This window comes from Sturnus vulgaris, chromosome 3 (genome assembly GCF_052056855.1).
Source record: "Sturnus vulgaris isolate bStuVul1 chromosome 3, bStuVul1.hap1, whole genome shotgun sequence".
In the NCBI taxonomy this organism is placed as follows: Eukaryota; Metazoa; Chordata; class Aves; order Passeriformes; family Sturnidae; genus Sturnus; species Sturnus vulgaris.
The window spans coordinates 33,787,901-33,808,727 of record NC_142245.1 but is presented as its reverse complement, the minus strand read 5'-3'; the positions used below and the strand labels follow the sequence as shown (position 1 = coordinate 33,808,727).

Below are 20,827 nucleotides of genomic sequence, written 5' to 3'. Positions count from 1 at the left end.
AAAATAACACCTCTCTAGTGTATTAAGCATTTTTGTTGACCTTTCTCCAGGAAAGTCAACACACAGCATAGGAGGGAGTCCCTTGGGGTCAATTTATCATCTCTCTGCAAAAATTGGGATAATTACTATTCACTTTCTTTTCCTTTCTTAAAAGGTTTTAACCATCATGTGATTTCGTTCTTCTGATGTCCCATCTAACATTTTTTTCCTGTTAGGAAGTCTCATCTGAGCCTTTCATTATCTGAAAAAATCAGAGTTCCATCAGACTTGACCCAGTTCTCTTCAAATCCACTGAAAGATCTTTCACTTCGGAGAAATCCGGGTAAGCTCTACTGAAGCAACTCCTCAGTACTTTGAATTCCGTTTCTTGACTTATTCTGCATGAATTTACAATGCTGTAATGTCATCTCCCATACTTCATACATTTAATTCCTAACAAATTCCCTTTCCTCCTTCCCTCATTTCCACAACAAACATCTTCTGTTCACCAATGCATGTCACAAAATTGCAACATATGCCTAAAAAGAGCCCTCTCAAGTTATTGCTAGCAATCATCCACGGAATGGTTTCCTTCCCCCTGCAAAAAGCTTCCAAGAGGTAGCCTCTCACCTGTTCAATTTCATACCTCAACATATCATCACAAAAACAGACCTTCTTTGTGAAGCACATCCAAACAAGTATTTGAAATCATCCTGAAGTTCTTTTTCCACTTAGGTTTGTTTTATTTCACGTGTTAAACATTTCAATTATTAAAAGCAAAGTTGGAGAATTGATTTTTATTTGTGAGGGAAAGAAGACATGATATGGCAACATGTTTTAGGTCAACTACCATGCAACCTCTGTTTCTCTCATAGAAAATTGTTATCCATTCTGCTATAGCTAAGAAGATAATCTGTTTATCCTTATTTTACATACTTTTAGACCAATCAACTGCAGTACTTCAAGAACAGGAATGTTAAACCAGCCTCTCTATTTTTATGAGGAACCAGAATTGCTGAAAGTGCCCCCATCATGTTAATCCCATGCTGAGCCATTCCAATTTACAGGATTCACTACACCGAATGAGCAGTGCTCTCAGAAGGCTATAGCCAAAAACCTGGACTTAAATCATCTCATACCAGAGGCAGAATGCAGGAATTCAGGCTTTCTGCCAGGATACCTCCTTACATTTCCAGTGTGCAGGCTGACAGTTCTTCAGGATCCTGCTACCTTGTATATTTCCACCTGGGACACCCAGCACACCTGAATTCACTAAACAAAATTTCTATTTCCTTAAATATTATGTAATACTTGATAACTCAGCTATTTATCTTTGCAATGAACTAACACAAGATTCTGCTCTGTCCCCTTCAATTATTCTGAAACTAAATTCCTCACCTTCCATGTTGGGAACTGCTAAACAGACAGCTCTCCCTTCAGAGAAGAGTGCACATATAAACCTTGCCTCATCTTAGTTCATCCAATGCAAACATTTGTAATCAGGATGGATCATCATTAATTAATTACTATTGCTGACAATGTCACTAGGAAGTGCTACTCCAATGGCAAATGGCCAGCAGTTAAGAAGTTGGTGAGTTGACTTATCTCAGTTGCAATCATAACCTCCCCATCTTCTGCCAAATAAAGATTTGCAGCTCCAAATGTCAACTTCCACAGCCAGTGCAATACACTTCTATTGGCATCAGCAGATACCCTGAAGTTGTGAGATGGTGAGGCTTGAGAGAGGCATTTCAGACAATTGCAATACAGGAAAGTATTTGTGTGTTGTGGTGTTTAGGAAAAGATAAAAGCCATGTCACATTGGTGACATGGTTTCTGCAATTGTAGAGACTTTCTGATGATCCTTGTCCACATCCACAAGTCTAACATGAACTTCACAGAGCAATAAAATGCCCCAAACTGATTGTGCATATTGCCTGAAAGTATCACTCTCAAGCTCCCCAGAAATTGTCTAGATGCCTGATTTCTGATTGTTTTGGATAAGTAGTTCTTAAACACAAGCACTCCAAAATAATTACTTACCAAAGAAGCTGTAAACCTTATATGTATCCAGTACTTCCCAGAGTATCGTTTATACTGCACAAATCTGTACTTGTGGGTCAATCTGCAGGCTGAGTACCTCATCATGGAAATCTCCCTCTTTACTGTCACCATCTCCTTTAACAGATGCTGTTTCTGTACTTAAGGGGGAAAGTACTTGATTCCTCAATTCTCTTTCTTTTCTGTGAGTACCCACATAGCATATACATGAGGTTTAAGATCAGCTAATAGGATATATTTTGAGAAATTCCTTTATAGAACTGTTGGCAGTACATCACTGCCTGGATAAGCAACAAAAAGACAAAGCATGAAGCAATGCAACCTTTCATTCCTCAATAAAAACCTTTCAAGTGCACATGGAACAAGACAGATGTCCCTCCCAAAGCTCCATTTTTTTCTTCTGTCTCATAAATGCAAGGCAACCATTAACCTCCTCTTTCACTGCTTTCTGACACTATACAGCAAGAGCTGGAGATAAATCATGATTTAAATTCTGTACTTCACAGGAAAAAGATGGCTCTGCAGTTAAACCACAGGTGTCAACCAGGCTGGATTCTGTTCCCATTCCAATTACAGAGTCTCTCTGTGCATAAGATTTGCCATCATACAGTATGAGGTTAATTATATTTACATAAGGGAATTTTATAGCCAAGCTCATTAATGTTTCTAAAACTCCTAAGTGAGGACTCCCAACTGAAATTACCTTACAAATGAAAGTCAGCATTTATGAAAGACATGAAATATCCGTTGTTCTGGAGGTAGTAGAGCATTCAAGAACATCCCCACAATCGAGCTAACATCAGCAACCGATGAATGAAGTGGATGGACAGAAATGTGTGAAATATATCCATATCTGAAGCTAAATTCAAAATATAAATCTGTGTTTAAGTTCACTATAAAGCAATTCTCAGTGTCCAGAATTCCTAACCTCAGGAGAGAAGCTCCTCAGCAAGGAGAAACTGAAGGTAGAAAGCTCTCTTTCATAAATGCACATACACTCATGAATAACTTCTTTGGCAATCCACTCTTTATTCAGAGCAGCACTGAATTTTCTGCCCAATAAATACTGACTAAATTACTTCCTGGGTTATTTTATACAATAAATGTCTACATTAACCAAGAAAAAGGTTCTTCTTAAAGACTCCTGTGGACACACACATTTCGAGAGCTAGAGAATTACAGCTTGGAAATTCTTTTTCAGGCCTGAATTGCTCCTGACTCTCAGGTCCACTCCCAGGCTGACAAGCTGACTGCAGCTTCAGTTAGGGATGAGGTCTCCTAAGGTGATAATATGGTGAAAAACAGAGTGGAATTCATAATAAAGATTAACACCTGGTGTCTTTCCCGTGGGATACATCCTAAGGTACTGTCTCAGGGATGTTTTTCCCAATTGTCCAATGAGCTACTGTCCTGTCCTAGCTACACGTAACACACTTTAAATACGGGCTGTTTGTACAATAAAGTTGGCTTTTTTTCCCTAAAGAGGTCCCTGTGTGTTGCTGTCCTTTCTCTCTCTTTTTAATGCAGTAACCACAGACTCCCCTTTTAAGGATGATTTAAGGGAAGCACTAAAGATCTCAAAGATCTGCTTTTAGAAATCACAAAAACATCAAAAATTAATATAAACGTGTTCATAATACAAGCTTAACAACTTAATACCAAGTTTTCCATTATGCACGATCAGGTATTCTGGCTGTTCAATATTAATCTTTTACCTTCCAAACAACTCCTTTTGAGTCATCAGTTTCTTCTCAGTCATAACAAAATAAAGTTATTCTTCCCGTTTGATTTCTGGTGTATGGGAGTGACAAAACAAGCAGTGAGAGGCGCAACTCAGGGTACATCCTGCATGTGGTCTTTCTTCTGACACATGCATGGAGAACCAAATCTTTCACAAAAACTAATCAGCCTTGTTTTTCCTGGGCTTGGTCTACTTATTCTTAAATGTTGAGGCAAGACTCTAATTTGCAAACTAATTTCAAAAACTGAAAGAGTTTGTCTGCTTCCTTTAGTGCATAAGAGCTCACTGTCTGATGTGATAGTGCAGTAGATTGCAGAACGAGATAAAAACCTGAAGTTTTCTGTCAGCCACCAGCTTCCCAGCCACTAAAACTGTCAGTGGAATTACAGTAACTTGCCTATAGGAAGCAGCATCAGAAAACAAACGGAGCAGGAGCTGACAGTTCTTGAGTCTCTTCAGAAGGGAGGTTAATGAAGAAAATATCGGAATTCTACTTCACCTGGAAAAGGCACTCATCACCAAAGGAATTTATCAGTAAATAGTAGGTCCTCTTCCCACAAGTTGGCCATTTTCTCTGAGCCCTTCTGGTAATAATTACTTCATCCTTTTTGCCTAACACGGAATTCCTGCGTTAAGTTCTGTGCAATAACAAAAAAGTGCAGCATAAATTTATGTTTGGTAGCATTCAAAGGGAAAGATAATAGCTGAGATTCGTTGCACTCAGTATAAAAAAAAGACAAATGTGGATAATTTGACATTTATTAGATTTCATTTTCATAATTTTATCGTGTTTTGGGGAGACATTAGCATGCGAAAATAGGAAAGATAAATAATAATGGGTCAATTTCAAATATCCTTGTTAAATAGAGCTTCAAATGTTTTGAGGTATATCTGGCAGAGTGTTTATTGAACTACAATTTAACTGAAGATGGATTTTAAGGGCAGAGTGGTAGAATAAAAGAGAAATCTTATGCTGCCCACACAGCTATCAAATTATTAACACATCCTTCACAGAGCAAAAAGGAACAATTACACCACTCAATCGGAGCAACTTGAAAGTGGTGGTGATTTCCAAAGTCATTCATCTTTTAATACACCACAGAGTACCAAGGACATGCTCTGCATCTCTCACCAATCACTCACTACAATAGAAGACACATTTAAAGAATTATTCAGCAAAGTTCACCTTTGGAAAAAAAATAATTTGGCATCAGTAAGCAAGTTCCTATAACTAAGGGCACTGACACAATCCTACAGCATTCTGTCATTTAATTATGACCTTTTTCTCTCCCAGTAAAATACTGAGCTGCTCTACAGCTAGAGACCACTGCAACTACTGATACAGACTTTGTTTGAACAAGAGCAAGACAGCAGATCCTGATAGCCTTTTCCTTGTCAAAAGAATGTGTTCTATGAGAAGGAGGCTGACAAAGGACACGCACAATGTCTGCTGCATTCAAACTCTTCCCTGGATGTAGCCATACTGAAGCTGCTTAGCAAAGGCAACGCACTGTTCATTGTGAATACTGAAACTTGCTTTGCTCCTGCTTTACACAAACTCTCACACAAAATCTGATATACTGATCTAGCAGAAGGGACTACTGTAACAGCACAGATTACGTGTAAACACAAAACAAGGCACCTTTGAAAGAGTGAGGTTTTTCAAATGGGGAATCACGGGCACGGCAAGAATGCTGATTATGCTTTGCATTTAATCAGAGTCAAGATTTAGCATAAAATACTTTTATTTAAACATAAATTAGTTACCATGGCAGCATGTAGAGTTTAATTGCAATGTGCAGCTTCCTGTTGTCCAAAAGAAAGATGACCTTTGACGGTTGCAGCCACCTCCCATGTCCCTTCATAAAGTAAATAATAACGATGGCGATGATTATCATCATTATCACTATTATTACTAACAAAGATCCAGTGCACTCTTCAGCACAGATGAAATCCAAATTTTTGCAGGCATGGGAACATCTTCCCATCAAAGGTGCTATGTTATCTTTAGTTCCATGTCACACTCAAGAGCTCATTAAATGAAACATTTTGCAACAAATCACTGAACGTCTCAAGATCAGCTACTTAGAGGCTGATCAGACATCCAAATAATGGTGGATTCCTTTTCCACAAGATATTTTCCTCAAATTCTTACACTTAAAAGTTCGGCCTTACAAAACAGGGATTATTTTCCAGTTGGATCCCTCTAAGAAGCCTGGTGGGATTTATCCAAGAGTACTATTCAAGTGGATGGCAAAAGTCATGATGAGATGTCTCACAATGACTGCTGAACAGTCTTGGAAATCCAGAGAGATCCTGATTGACTGAATGCTTGCAAACACCTGACCCTGTTTAGAGGAATGACCCTGGTGACTACAAGCTCGTCAGTCCAGTGCCTGGTAAAATCATGAGGAAGATTAAACTGGGAGTTACTGCAAAACACCTGAAGGATAACACAGGCATTGGTCACAGCCAGCATGGCTCTGTGAGGGCAATGTCCTGCCTGTCAAACCAGACTTCCTTTGATAACAAGGGAACACACCTAGTTGATCAAGAGAAGTCAGCTGATGGAATCTTTTTGGATTACAGTAAAGCTTTGGACACTGTCTCTCATAGTATCCTTCTGGACAAAATGTCCAGCACACAGCTGGATAAACACATCATGAGATGATGTGAGCTGCTGGGTCATGGGTTGGGTGCAAAGGGTTATAGGGCATGGGGTGACATCAGATTGGAGACCTGTCACTAGAGGGGTTCCCCAATAACTTGGTTCATAAATAACTTGGACACAGGGCTCAAAGGAATACTAAGTATATTTGTTGATAATACTAAACTGGAAGGAGCAGTTGAGTCCCTTGAAGTCAGAGAGGCCCTGCAGAGACACCTTGACAAACCAGAGGCCTGGGTAATCACTGACCATATGAAGTTCAACAAGGGCAAGTGCCAGATTCTGCAACTGGGACAGGGTAACCCCAGATGAACAGACACACTGGGGAAGGAGATGCTGGAAAGCAGTGCCAAGGAAAGGGACCTGGGTGCCCTGACCAATGTCAGGCTGAATATAAGCCAGCAGTGCCCTGGCAACCAGGAGGACCAACCATGTCCTGGGGGACATCCAGCATAGCATCACCAGCCAAGTGAGGAAGGGAACTGCCCCTCTTACTCTGTGCTGGTGCCACCTCACTTCAAGTCCCGTGTGCATTTTTGAGTGTCACAATATAAGAAAGATATGAAGCTGTTAGAGAGTGCAAAGAAGGGCTACAAAAGAGGTTAAAGGATCTCCAGAGAGGCAGACTCCACAGTCTCCCTGGGAAGCCTATTCCTTGTGTTTTAGTTTATGGCTTCTCATCCTCTCACTGGACACCACCGAAAAGAATCTGGTACCACCCTCTTGGCACCCATCTTTAAGATATTTACATGAAGTAGTGAGATTCCCCTCTCAGAGAAGATTTCTTCTCCAGATTAATCAGGCCCAGCTCCCACAGTGTCTCCTCATAAGAGATGCTCCAGACCCCACATTGTCTTTGTGCCCTCCATTGGACCCTCACCAGCATCTCCTTGTCTTTCTTGTGCTGAGGAGCCCAGAACTAAAAACAGCATCCCAGAGGTGGCCTCACCTCGAGTAAAGCACCATCAGCCAGCCCACATACACCTCTCACTCAAAGTTCCACCAGCCAAGCCTCTGCTGACAGAAGAGCAATGCAAGGTTTCTCAATTGGCATATTCCCATACCAATTCTACAAATGAAAAAATAGGAACATCAGCTAGCAAAGAGAGGTTCTGTTCTCAATTTTGTGTCTCTAAGCATTTTAGCAATGCAAAAAAGGCTCTGTGTAACAACACAATAAAACTGCTTCCTTTCTTGTCAAGAAGACAGCAATAACATAAAAATCTATTAGAATGCTGAGGCTACCTATAGCTTTCAGAAGTTGTTTTTTAATCTTCTTTTATAAAGCTGTTAATTCTCTTAGTTACCTGTGTATCTTGCTGCATTATAAAGCTGTGCAGCTGGAAATTAGTTGGATCTTTTTCCACTATGACTCATTCTCTATCAGATTAGTAACATTTTACAAGAGAAAATGCCTTTCTTTTGTGTGACTCAGTTAAAGTTGATTTCATACATCCAGATTCAGCACTCTCACTGTAATCCCTTGTTGCATCACCTTTTGAGTCCTCAGCAACCAGGCTAATTGTGCTAAAATTACAAGTGCAGCAATGGAAAGAGGAGTATGTCTGACTCCTGTCTGTACACGTGGGGCAGCTGTTAAATGAAGTGACTGCATTTTTAAAGCTGAGGCACTGGAGCTCTTTCCAATGCGTGCAGGAGTAATGCATTTGATATGAAAACAAGCTTTCATTTCTCTGATCAGCTCCCAGCAACGTCAAGACATCATAAGAAGTTCAAATCTTACTGTAGCTGTTTCCTTATCACAAACAACAATCTGTGAGACACTGACCTTTCACTTGTCAGTTGACAAGAACAGCTCTAGAAGCTACCAGAGTGTGACAGCATGCGGGCTTAACTTAAATGGCATTATTGACCCAGAAAGGAACCTCTTTCTGTAGCTAGTGAGATAATAAGGAATAAAAACAACTATTAGTTTATCCACACATAGGTGGAATCATTAGTCTTTATTTAAGCAAAGACATATGGTTGAATTCTACCATGAGAATACAAGGAGAGACAACAATGTAATTTCCAGTATGAAAAAAAAAATCTGACAGATTCCTGCAATGATTACTGAATAAGAATGCAGCATAATGCAAACTCAGGCCACACGCAGAATCACCTCAAGGTCAGACCTTTTTGGGGGCTAAGATCAATACACACATGACAGGTCTCTTACCAACCTGTTCATGGAAAGGTGCATGGGTTTGACTCCCAGGGATCTAAAAAGTTTTTATTTGGAAACTAGTACCATCCCAGTGGCTTCCACATCAGAAAGAAATCATGAGTATCACTTTTTTTATAAACTGCTGACACAGGTTTAATTATATTAGTACTGGCAGATACCAAAACAATCCAAATTGTCCCTTTCTGTCCCTACTATAAATTGTCCCCTGAAGATGCTCCTTCCTTCATTCTATCAATGGGAAGATGGGGCAACAGCTGATATGGAGTTATCAGCAATCATGGGAGCAGACATGAAAGTGTTTCATTGCCAGGAGTCTTTAGCGCTTCTTTTGCTGAAGAAAAAAGCCCTGACTGTTCTGCAGAAGTTACACATCAGCAGGAGTGACCTCTATAAATTTAACAAGGTTGGTCTTTCTAATCTCTGTCACAATACAGAACACATCTTTCTTTCATGTTAATAATAAAAACATCCTGCTAACATTTTAAAAGTATTTTATTATGGCAACAATTATAACTTTTTAACAGGAATACATGAAGTCAAAAGGTTTCAGAAGAGCCTTGAAATGAGACCAGTAACTGGACAGAAGGAGTTGTTTCCTGCTCTGAAGGTGAGTGCCTTAAGCCATACATTTGGCTGCCCTATTACCTCAGTTTGCATAGCTACAGCTGTTATTAGCAGTCATAAAAATCACCCAACTGTAAGCATTTGACTCAGAGGCCACTTCCTGGGGTGAATTTCATAGGCTGACAAAGTGATCAGTTTTGCCATGCTGTCTTCTGCTTGCTCTAGATTTATTGCCCTCTCCAGCTAATGAAAGCAGAAAAAGAGAAGTACATCCTCAACTGGACATCAGATTAAGTTAAATTGGTGCATACTGTAAATCTTTAGTAAGTGGGCCTCTCTCTGTTCTGGTTCCCTTTCAGTGGCACAAATGGATCAGCTTGTGACCATCAGAGACACACCTGGTATGGCATTCTCCTTGGAATGGGATGGATCTTTCAGACAGAGCACTAAACAGCCTCAGTTTTTTAAATATGCTCCTAGACTACTTCTATTTTCCAAGCTCATCATGTTTTTGTCTCCTCTCATTTGCTGTAACTTCTATCATGTTTTCCATTCAAATTGTTTGTTTCGGCTTAGATTTGCAAGTCTTGAAGGGATTCAAGCCAAGCACAGTTTTTCCAGGCTCTAACTGAACACTACATTATCCAAAGCTGACCTAGCATTTAATTCAAGTGCACACAATGATCTTTTCCCAGTTTATGCAATTTGCATTTTGGTTTGCAGGAACCATCATAATCCATCTTCACTGTGACAGCTTTACTGTACAAAGATGACATTCCCACGTGTCCCCTTAGGGCCTTTGTACTTTAAGAATTTTAAACATGCTAGCTGTCCATTCTCAGCTTTAATTTTGTGCACATTCACTTGCAGACTGAGTAATTAAAACCATCCCCCTCTCCACTGACCAGCTAAATAAGGTCAGATGAAGAACAATATTTGGCTGTCATCAATGATTTTAAATGTCTCATTTTTAGAAAATGCTGATATGTAACTACTTTTGTCAGATGGAACAAAAAAAAAAAAACAGTGATCAATTTGGAAGATACAGAACACAGACATGCATATTCTGAAAATTACACCATTATGAAAAACTAATTAGAGAGAGGAAGGGGCACAGGCTTTACTCTGGGTGTGCTCTACAGCTGTTTGTGAAAAGGCAGAAGAGAGAACAATTGAATATCCATTCAGCACTATGCAGCACTAAGAAATGGCAACCATTCCTCAAGAGATTATATTTTTTCAAATTCTGTCAGTATAACCTATCATGGCAATTTTGAGTGGACAAAAAACAACCTGATTCATCAGGAATTATTTTCCACTAAAACAGAACTCAGATCAAACCAAGGGTAGATGCCACACAGCTTTAATAATAGTGTATGATTTGCTGTCTAGGAGAAGTGCTGTAAAAGACAAATCCAAGATGGTCATATGCAAGGTCTTTTGCATCTTGCTACCTAATGCATTTAACTCTGGAATGCAGCACACACAGTAAATATTACCAATTCTTTACTCACAGCTACACTGTGTATACTTTCACAGCAAAACTTGTTCCCAGTACATATCCACAGCATGCTCTTCCAGTTTTTGTCATACATGATTGCCTGTCTCTGAACTACATTAATCTCAGGTAGATTTGTGCTTTGTAAATTGTCTAAGACTCTTGTCATTATTTAAATTTTTAAATCCTTGTAAGCTTATTATTTCCTAATTTTTACTAATAGAATTTGCTCATTTTATTACCGTCTGAAAGTATATTATCAAGTCTTACAACTACATTAAATTTCTTCCTCTTTAAAGTCAGCCTCAATGAACTTCAAATGGCACTGTTGTACTTATTTTTATTCTTATCTTTTTTTTTTAAACACTCTGACAATGAATATAAAGTTTCTTCTACACAGGACACAAACAACAAAAACTCATTGCCCCAAGGCCTTTGCACAAGAAACTAAAAAGACACAATGCATTTCACTATTGTTTAAAAATAAACAGTGATTAAAATTATTGCAGGAACAATTGGTTGATATTTTTATAAGCAAGCAGAAGGATTATACTAACTGGCCCTTGAGGATAAAACAGACTTACAATGGATTAAATTAAATGTATTTAATGAAATTCAAATATAACAACAACAAACTAGCACATCATCTGAAATTATGCCTGAACTCTAGTAAACTATTCTGAACTGTAACAAGTGTCTCATTGTTATCTTCAGTTTAAATTTTGGCTTATTGCACAGAGAGCTTTTCTTTGCACATGAACTGTTTTGAATGTTTCCCTTTCAACTTTAGTGGGTTTGCAATGTAAAATTTTCAGAAGTTATTTTAAATTAATTTTTGTAAGAACTCTTTATTCTATTTAAATTACTTTTTTAATAGAGTATCATGGAGTGATTTGCTGCTCCACAGTAACATGTCAAAGGAAGGATCACTGAGCACAGATCAGTGCAAGTATAGTGCTGTAATCTATATATAACAGGTCCCACTATCTCTTCACAAAGTTTACTATAGGCACTTCATCCTGCACAGACATTTACTCTAGGACAAAGGGAATGCAAGATGGGCAGGAACCAGCTCCAAAATGTAGAGCAGTACTATATACACAGGATAACAAAGAACCAAGCCTCCTAGAACCAATGCTTGCTGATGCTTACTGCAGTGGCCCCTATGGACAGTGGGGCTCATTCACACACGGTTCAGTCTTATCCACTATGAATACATGATTATAAAACTCCCAACAACAACAAAAAAATTACTGTTTTGAACTAATTTTTTCCATTTTCCAGCAGAAAAGCACTTCTGTAAGGTTTCCTAGGAAAAAAACGAGGATTGTGGGAGAATGACAGGATTTTAGTATTTCCTGGAATTACTTTTATAAAGTCAGAAATCAAGGCAGAATAAATAAGAAAGATATATCCTGGACTCAGGAGCTTTCTGAAAAAATATGTTTCAACGATGCTAAAACCTAAAAACTTCAGAGGTCAGTTCAGAACTTCTGCAGTATTTTTCTTTCCCAAGGGAATGCTTTCAAGTGAATCCCACTAAAGCAAAGTCCTTATTTGCAAGTTTCTTTTCTTCTCAGAAAGCACAGTGGCAGCTTGTTGTAAAAGGCAGAGTGTATGAACTCTGTGCAGTTGATAAAAATTCCAGCTCAAGCTGTATTTGAAGATAAAAAAACAATCAACCAGCAAGATATTTTTAGTCAGTCCCTTCTGTTACCAATGTTTTTTCAGATTGTTCTGAGCCCTTATGATTTCTGTTTCATAATCCACTGTGATATTGATTGTTTCAGGCAGGCACAGAAAAATCTAACCTCAACATACGAAATGACAAGATGGTCCTTTTTGTCCTGAGTGTAACAGGAGAAAAGGTAATTCTCTCATCTCTTCACAGAACGCATAGCATCCACCCCAGAATATCCTTCAACTTTCCTACATCCTCTTCTTAACACAAGTGTAGCACATTAAAATGTTCCCTTCCTCAAATATTTTTTATCATTTTAGAGATAAGGACTTTAAAGCCTGAAAAATATTATAGTTACCGGTTCAACTGGGTTTACATTATCTGTTTCCTGGTAAAATTGTTTTTCCCACTCCATGTCCATGCAACGTTGAAAAAGTCTCAGGAACAAGTTCTCTAATGGCCTAAGCACAAACTCTTGCTACTCTTCCTGTAGTAGAGTTGTGGCTACTGGAAAGTCCTTTGGCTTTCTGTGGTAGCATCTAAAGATTCTCTAAGAAATTACGAAGAGGCATTTCTACTCAATGTATTCAAACTGGGCAAAAGAATACTAGCAGCAATAGCATTACCAAAGAAATTTTTTTTATCATGAACCATAGAAAATTTTACAGCAGATATAATGGGATACTGAGGAGTAAAAACGTTGTTTTCCAGTAGTTCTGTTAAGCATTTATAATTTATAGGGGCCCTCCCACTCACGCTCAAAAGGAAACCAAGCCATAATAATCCTCCACTGCCACACTTGAAATCACCTTCCCCGGAGAACAGAGGAGGAATAAGGTGCTTTATTATTCATATTCACTGAATCATAAAATGCCTGGAGGCCACAGAAGTAATGGCCCATTGCACTGGTGCCAACTGTCCCTGCTTCAGAGACAAAGCATTGAGATGGCAGGGAGAAGTAGCAAATAGTCGTAATATATGATTAAGGTGATTGAGCAGTGAATGCAAAAGGAAGCAGAGAAATCCAGATCACTGAGATGGGAAAAACCCCATAATCTTCACATACATAACATCCCTATCTCAAGCCCCATTCCAGAAATCTTGAGCTAAAGCAGGTCAGGCATCTGCATTTCATCTACTTTTACATAAATAGGAATAAATCTTGATAAGTTGGGCTGTGGCAATGTTTAAAAGAATCTTTACAAAGCTTCTGAAGTGCAAGACAACAGTCAGGAGATCATAAGCATCACTACTAAATCCTGGCTGCAAATGGCATATCCTGGCATTTAGGATTACAGAGGCAAAGACCCTTGTGACAACTGACTAAGGAGGAAAACAATGAAAAGCCAGTAACATGAGAACTAGATTTTTCCCTCCAAAGCACTTAGCTGCACGAAAACAACTTGATCCCTCATTCAGCATTTACATCCAAAAGTAAAATAAAATAGATAAGCTTTAGGATACCCTCTGATGCTCTTGTAATTTGTCAAAGAAGCCTGGTGGCCAGGAACCTTTTGCTGCTTTGTTCTCATAAGTCACTTGAATAGTATCTTGTATTATTTACCAGACAGGACAAATGATAATATATTTGGTTTACACTACTTCAAAGCAAAAAAAAAAAAACAAAAATCTCAACAAGCTTGCAAACTAAGCCTCAGTAAAACCTACCTAGCATTGCAAGACTCTTCAAAATTACTTTTGTATAAACAGCTCCAAATGTAGACAAAGCTGTCTGAGTGCATTTTCCCTGTCAGTCCTGTCTCTGATCACTGCCATGATGTACCAGTGTTGGACCATTACCAATCATGTTGCAGCCTTTTCTACCTCCTGCACACAGGCAACAAACTTCACACGAAGTCTTCAGGGATCAGAGACTGATCAATTAAGCACTGATAGTATCTCATTACCATACATTTTCTTGAGATGCGCTCTGTATAATTTATTTAATGGCACTTGAATTAATTTTCCGTTTTCTATGTTGCACTGCAATAACTGAGAAAATATACAAGAATAAAACAAAGAGATGAGTGTGCTTGATTAAACCCAGCTACACTGCCTAGCTCCAGCAGCCTGAAACCTGTCAGGAAAGAAAGCAATTATAAATCGTATCTGTCCTCTGTCTTTTACAGGAAAGAGTGTATCACTATCCAAAAAGTGAGGGTTTTTTTACAAAACTAGGCCTAAACTCTGCTTTTATTAATAGCCTTGATGTAAAGAAATAGCAGGATTCACATTACAGGTGTTTTATCATTATCTAGTGACACTGAGCATGCAGCCACAGCGAAGTCAGAGAAGCAGAATTGATTTCATCAAGCAGAGCTCCAACTTTTAATTCTTTTCCTGCCCTTCCCACTAGCCAAAAGCCTTTGCTTAATTTAATTTAATATACACATACACATGCCACTTTCCCAAGTTAAAAAAGTATCAATTTGAAGTAAAGCTTCACAGATGCAAGGATTTGATTCAAAGAGCTCTCACAATAGAAACGTTTCACTCTCACACCAATGCACACAACTGTGACCTTGCACTGGCTGCACCTCAGTCACTTGACACATCTGCCACTCAGACCTGAGACTTTGCTGGTGTATAGAACCCAAGAGCTCAGATACCTGAATGACAGGTGTGGTGGTAACTTCAGTGTTCTCATACAAGAAGGAGCTACAGATCCTTCTGCTGAGGCTTGGTAGCAACATTAACCACAACGAGCACCAATCAACTTCTTGGAAGATGAAAGCTCATTACCATTCCTTTAACCTTTGGAGCAGTTCTGAATTCTACTTGAGAAGTTATGGGGAAGTGAAAGGTGAAGTGCAATTTCATTTCTTCTCTAAATCAGTTTGCAGATTTAAAAGATGTTTTCATTAGCTGAAAGGGGCTTTTTCTCATCCTCATACAGATGCAATTTTTCCTTTTTCTTCATAAAACACATCTTGACACATTCAAAGTTCAAAAGAAGCTGGACAATCAGGTTTCTACTTTCATTCATCAAGAGCAGTTCCAACAGACTCATCAGAGCAGGGTGATACTAGAAAAGTATGAGAAAAAAAGTTTCCCTGTTCACCAACCCAAAAGAGAATTGAGCCCCCTCTGAGTGCAAGATGCCACATTTGCTCCCATCACCACAGCTGTTCTCACACTCTGGCTGATCAGATCTTACAGGGCTGATGTTGCTCTCACTCTTATCTGTATTACACCAACGTAGCCAAGTCAGTTGCAAAGCCATTATCCTGGAGTGAGACAGAAGAGGGTCTGCTCCCAAATGTATTCTATCTGACAACACCCATCTCTCAAGTCTTCAGTGCCCTGGAATATAAGTGGAGAACCGACCACTTTAACTCAAATCTACTGAATTAAAGAGAACTGGCCCAACAGAGAAGTTGATGCTCCCTCTCTGATGCCATTTCAGAAGCACTTTAGAGAAAAGAAAACAAAGGTTTTACATGATAGCTCTGTGGAATAACATTTCAGAGTTACATGAGGCTCTAGCCATACATTCCTTACTTCCTGTAAGCACAGCATAGTACCAAAGCAAAAGGCTTTGCAAGTTTATTTTTTGCATAGTAACATACTTCTTCATATTTAAAGTCTGAAATACTTTTCTAAGAAGAAGTCAAATAAGAGAATTCTACAAAAGGCACAAAAATATAGCGTTTCTAAATCTATTCTTAATTCTATGTCCCATTTACGTAAAGCAATGCAAGAGGCAAATGTATCAGTCAATGAGACAGTACATTGATTTGTGTCTTTGAGTTCTATCCCTTAGGAATTTAAAGGAAAGCTTCTAAAAAAATTGCTTTCCAATTCCTTTGTCATCCCCTCCTGATCTCAATTAGAATGATTTGCCTTTGGTTTAGAATGTTTCTTTTTCCTCTCTTTGCAACAGATGTTGAACAATTAGTAAAATTATAATTAGTAAAATTCACAAGACTGAATCTTTATGCAAACGTAAAGACCAGCATTTTGCTCAGATGAATGATTCAACCCAAGACAACTTTTAGAATTTTCACAACCTTCAGCAAGGAAAAAAATTTTTTTTAAAAGGTAAAATAATTCTGAAATGTACAACACTTGCATGGAACTCTGGAAATGTTGTAGAAACTGTTGGAAAAGCACTTCTCACTCATCTGTTTATCACAGGCCTCCGTCCAAAACACAGCACCTCTCACCCACTTTCAGAACAGAGGGGCAGAGAGTTCATCTAAGTACTGAGTATCGTCCTCCCAGGGAACCCAGTTACACCTGTACCAGCAAGATTCAGGGGCAGTTGCAGAAACTCTAGTCCTTACCTATATACTGGATGTTCTTAAAAAAGCCTTCTCCACCGATATAAAATATCTTATTCTATGTAGCAATTTATATCTCACCTTTTTTATCCTAATATCATAAAGAAGGGACCTTTTTATTGCCCACATACACACATAATCCTTTTATGAATTTTCCTAAGCTTTTGGCCTCAGTACTTTTTCTAATAAGTTCCAAAAAAACTGTACATTGCATAAAAAGTTTATTCCTCTTACTTTCAAACTGGCTGTACTAGCTCGCTATATTCTGAAACTATGAAAAAAAAGCAGCAGCTGACTATTTTTCTCTCTACTTCTGTGCCACCTTGTTTACATAGTAGGAAATAAAAGGACAATTTTGCCTCAATGTATCAGTTTGTCCTCCCCCTTCTCTATTCCATCTCTATATAGTTTTCCCACTGTTAAAACACCTTCTCTTAGTTTATTTTTTTTTTCAATTAATGCAAGCAATCAGCACAGCACATTTCTATTATTTAAGAAATGAAAACTAGTCTCACATGTGGACAAAATCCTTAAGCTACAAGCAGGGAAGGAAACCAAGACTGCAAATCCTCACTAATTGTGATCTTCTGGCTTTTGCTAATTTGCAGGATTAACTCACTCCTATAATAGTCCAAATTTCTTCCTCACATCACAATTGAGTCACGGGGTTTTCATATTCACAGGATAAGCCTATTTAGCTCTTTTCAGTCCATGGGATACCCTTTACCTCCTTCTTCCCTTGGTCACCCCAGTATCACGAAGGGGAAAAGTAACAATTCTAAGGTCATTAAGCCATGCATAAAAATGCCGTAAGAGATCAAATCATGCCAGAGTAATGCAAAAAAATAAACCTCTCCTACAGTTCACAGACTCCAGTTTCCCCCCTACATGATATTAGAAAAGCAGTATACAACTGGGCTGTTAGTTGAAGAGGTAGACAGGAGGAATGAAATACAAATAGCCAACTCCTGTCATATACAAATTGGATGATCAAACAATCATGGCAAAATGTCAACTGATGACATGCGCTGACTTTAGTGGGGTCGTATCTAATTATTAGTGACTCGGTTTAAAAAGGCTTTTAGTCAGGGGAAGACTACTTCAGAGATAACAACTAATGCATGGGGAAGAGGGCAACAGAGATAATCAAGCAAGGATATAATTTCAGTGCCAATGAATTTGTTTGACAACCTTTTTTTTGGCCCAGTCAAACAATCTTTGTAAATAAAAATCTTGCACTTTCAGTCTATAGTCTGATTATGGAGTCGCTTTGTTAAGAGTCCAGGTCACAGAAGAAAATAAAAAAATAAAACAAAATCAGTGCAAGAATTTGCACACACCTGCTCAGCATCATCATTCATGAGTTCACAGTAATAGGAACAAAAAGGTTTTTACTACATTCAGGGAGCAACCATACCCAAATGAGGGTGTCATACATACAGTGACTGAACTGCTTTTGAAACATAAGCCATCCAAAAAATTCTGGACCAAAGCCTAACTACACAAAGGCAAAATACCTCCAGCATTTGGTATCTCAGGGAATTGTGTGTGGTTGCATAAGAACACAATACTAGAAAGGTCAGTATACAAATCTCTTTTTGTGTTGTTGCTAAGATGCCTTGGTAAAATAGGTCTGGTTCTAGGAAGCGTGGAATAATTACAGAAGACACCTGTTAATCTGCAGATGGAGCAAGTAACTTGATGTCTGTACCTTGCTTTATATGCTTTAGAAGCTACTTAAATTACCCTGGCACCAATGTAGCAATCATTAACATTTTATCTTTATCCTGCTGAACACTAAAGCAATAGAAGCAGCAGCAAACAGAAGAGGAATAAACTATACAGCAAAGGTTTGGAAAAAAGCTTGGAATCAAAATCCTGGATGGAAATACCTCCCCCACAAGCACTGGCTCTCCATCTTGCACCCCACTCTAACCATTACTAATTTCTTTTTAAAAGCCTGGGCCTGAATGAACTGATGTGTTACATGACAGCCATGACCTAAGCAAACTCCAAACAAATCATTCATCACAGCAAAGCTCCAGAACAAGTTGGTACAATCTGAGGGAACTGTTCTTCTAAACACATGTAATACATAAAGAGGTAACAGAAAGCACATATTGTAGGCTTTCATCAATTGTACATAAACAAAGCCTTTTATAATCCTGAATAGGCTTGAGATCATTATGCTTGGGGCCAAAAGCCACTCAGTAGTTTAAGATCTAATTTTCCAAACTTTTGGTCAAAAGAGTCTTTTTAAGTGCAGGGGAGAAAGGAACACTTTTTGAATGAGTATCTTCTGTTCACAAAGCCTCTACTCAAATCCTTACATACAGTATTTTGTTGCTTACTAAAATCAAACTTCACAGCCTCAAGGTCAGGAACAGAAGGTGCTCACCCACATCAGCCCCCACATTTTCTGTTACCCATCATTCCCTTTCATGGCCTAAACTGTTCCTGGAACTGTTGACTTTCCCCAGTTCTTGGGCTCATTCTGACCTTCCTGTCACTCAAATCTACCAAACACACCATGCTAAATTTCCTTTTGTTTGCCTTTTGAAATTATCTACTTCAATACATGAAAGATTCTCTTGCAGATCCAGGAGAGTAACTAGAAGACCAAGGAAATGCCTACTGTTTTGTGCTCTGGGGCTCTCACCATGATGAAAGTTAATGCCATGCTGTTGGTTTAAAGGCACACCAGTACGAGAGCCAAGCAAGTAATTTAATATTTTATTAAAAACTGCAGGGCTTTGACTCCAGAAAAAGTACAACAAGCTTAATCTAGTTACTATTATCAATTCTTTATCCTTTGAAAGCAAACCCTGAATCAATCTGAAATCCTAAGGACTAAAATCTAATTTTTTAATGCAGTGCTCTTGTTTTAGCTGCTTTATCAGCTTGTGATAATGAAGTAATAAAAGTGTTATGCATTAAATTTAATAGTGCATTCTGTATAAAAACGGCAAGAAGCAATAATTTCATCAAAGAATTTGGACTTTTTACATTAGTACCCCAGGGCCAGAGGGTTTTTTTTCTTTAGAAGTGCTCAGTAATCATTGGTAACTAACAGAAGTGTACTTAACACTGTGGTATCCTGTAATTCACACCAGCAGCTGCACAAATAATTACAGCCCTTCTCAGGTAAAAGAGTTTTCTCTGAGTAGGGAAGGACTGAAATCCCTTTGAATGACAGGGAGATCCACAGAAGTCTTTACAAGTGTCTGATTCACAGGGACCTACAAATGCTACCTGCTGATGAGCATGGATAGAGCACTATTCTCAGACTGAATCAAGTTCTGCCAAATCCTCACTGGTACTTTTCTACCTGTATCAAACAGAAAGAGGTAAGTTTTACCCTGACTATTTCAGCATTTCTGTTTCCCCAGAAGGATTGTAATGGCCATGCTCTTTGTTTAAGATCAATCAATTCAATTTCCCTGCCTCTGATTCCCTGTTTGTTAAAAGGACCTACCACCAAAATTTGATTCAGCCCCCTCTGAGTCAGGCCTAAGAGACATCACAGATCTTTAGAACCAGATTTTTGTTTCTGTTTCAAAGGAGTGCCTAAATACGGAATCATATAAAACAGAGACAGTGGGGAGTGGTGGGGTCATCTGCACCATCTCCTAATCTCCAGGTAGGATCAGGATCAATTTTGTCTAAAAAATTCTTAGCAGCTATTCCTCTGATGTTCTTAGGAGACCCCATTCACTAGTTCAAATAATGCATCCATTAAATTACTAGAAACTTTTTTACATCTGACATGCATTGCTAGTTAAATGTGGTACACTTCCATTTTTTCAGATTTTAAACATATAACACATTGCTAAATCTGGTAATGTATAAATTTCAGTTTGTTTTACTTACTCCTCTTTGGAAAGTGCTCTTTCTGCAAAATCAATTGAATAGTGGCATTTCATTTAAGACTTGTCCTGAACTACTGCAGCAGTTGAGCCTTACATTATCACAACACTCGCTTTTACATTCGTTTATTTTTATTGTTTTTCTACTGGAACTGAAACAAAAGCAGTAATTAACTGTCCATAACACGGCTCGAATTTTAGCAGTCTGGAAAGGACCATGCTAAAAAAGGAGTAGCATCCTACAACTTACAACTGTAAGAATACTTTTTGGTGCTTAAAATTGCAGTGAGTCAGTTCT

General features: G+C 38.5%; 1 protein-coding gene across 1 annotated transcript in view; it reads right to left on the bottom strand.

Moving 5' to 3' along the window:
- KIF26B (kinesin family member 26B) overlaps positions 1 to 20,827 on the bottom strand; it is a 270,762-nt gene that overhangs the window by 162,137 nt on the left and 87,798 nt on the right. The window lies entirely within an intron of this gene.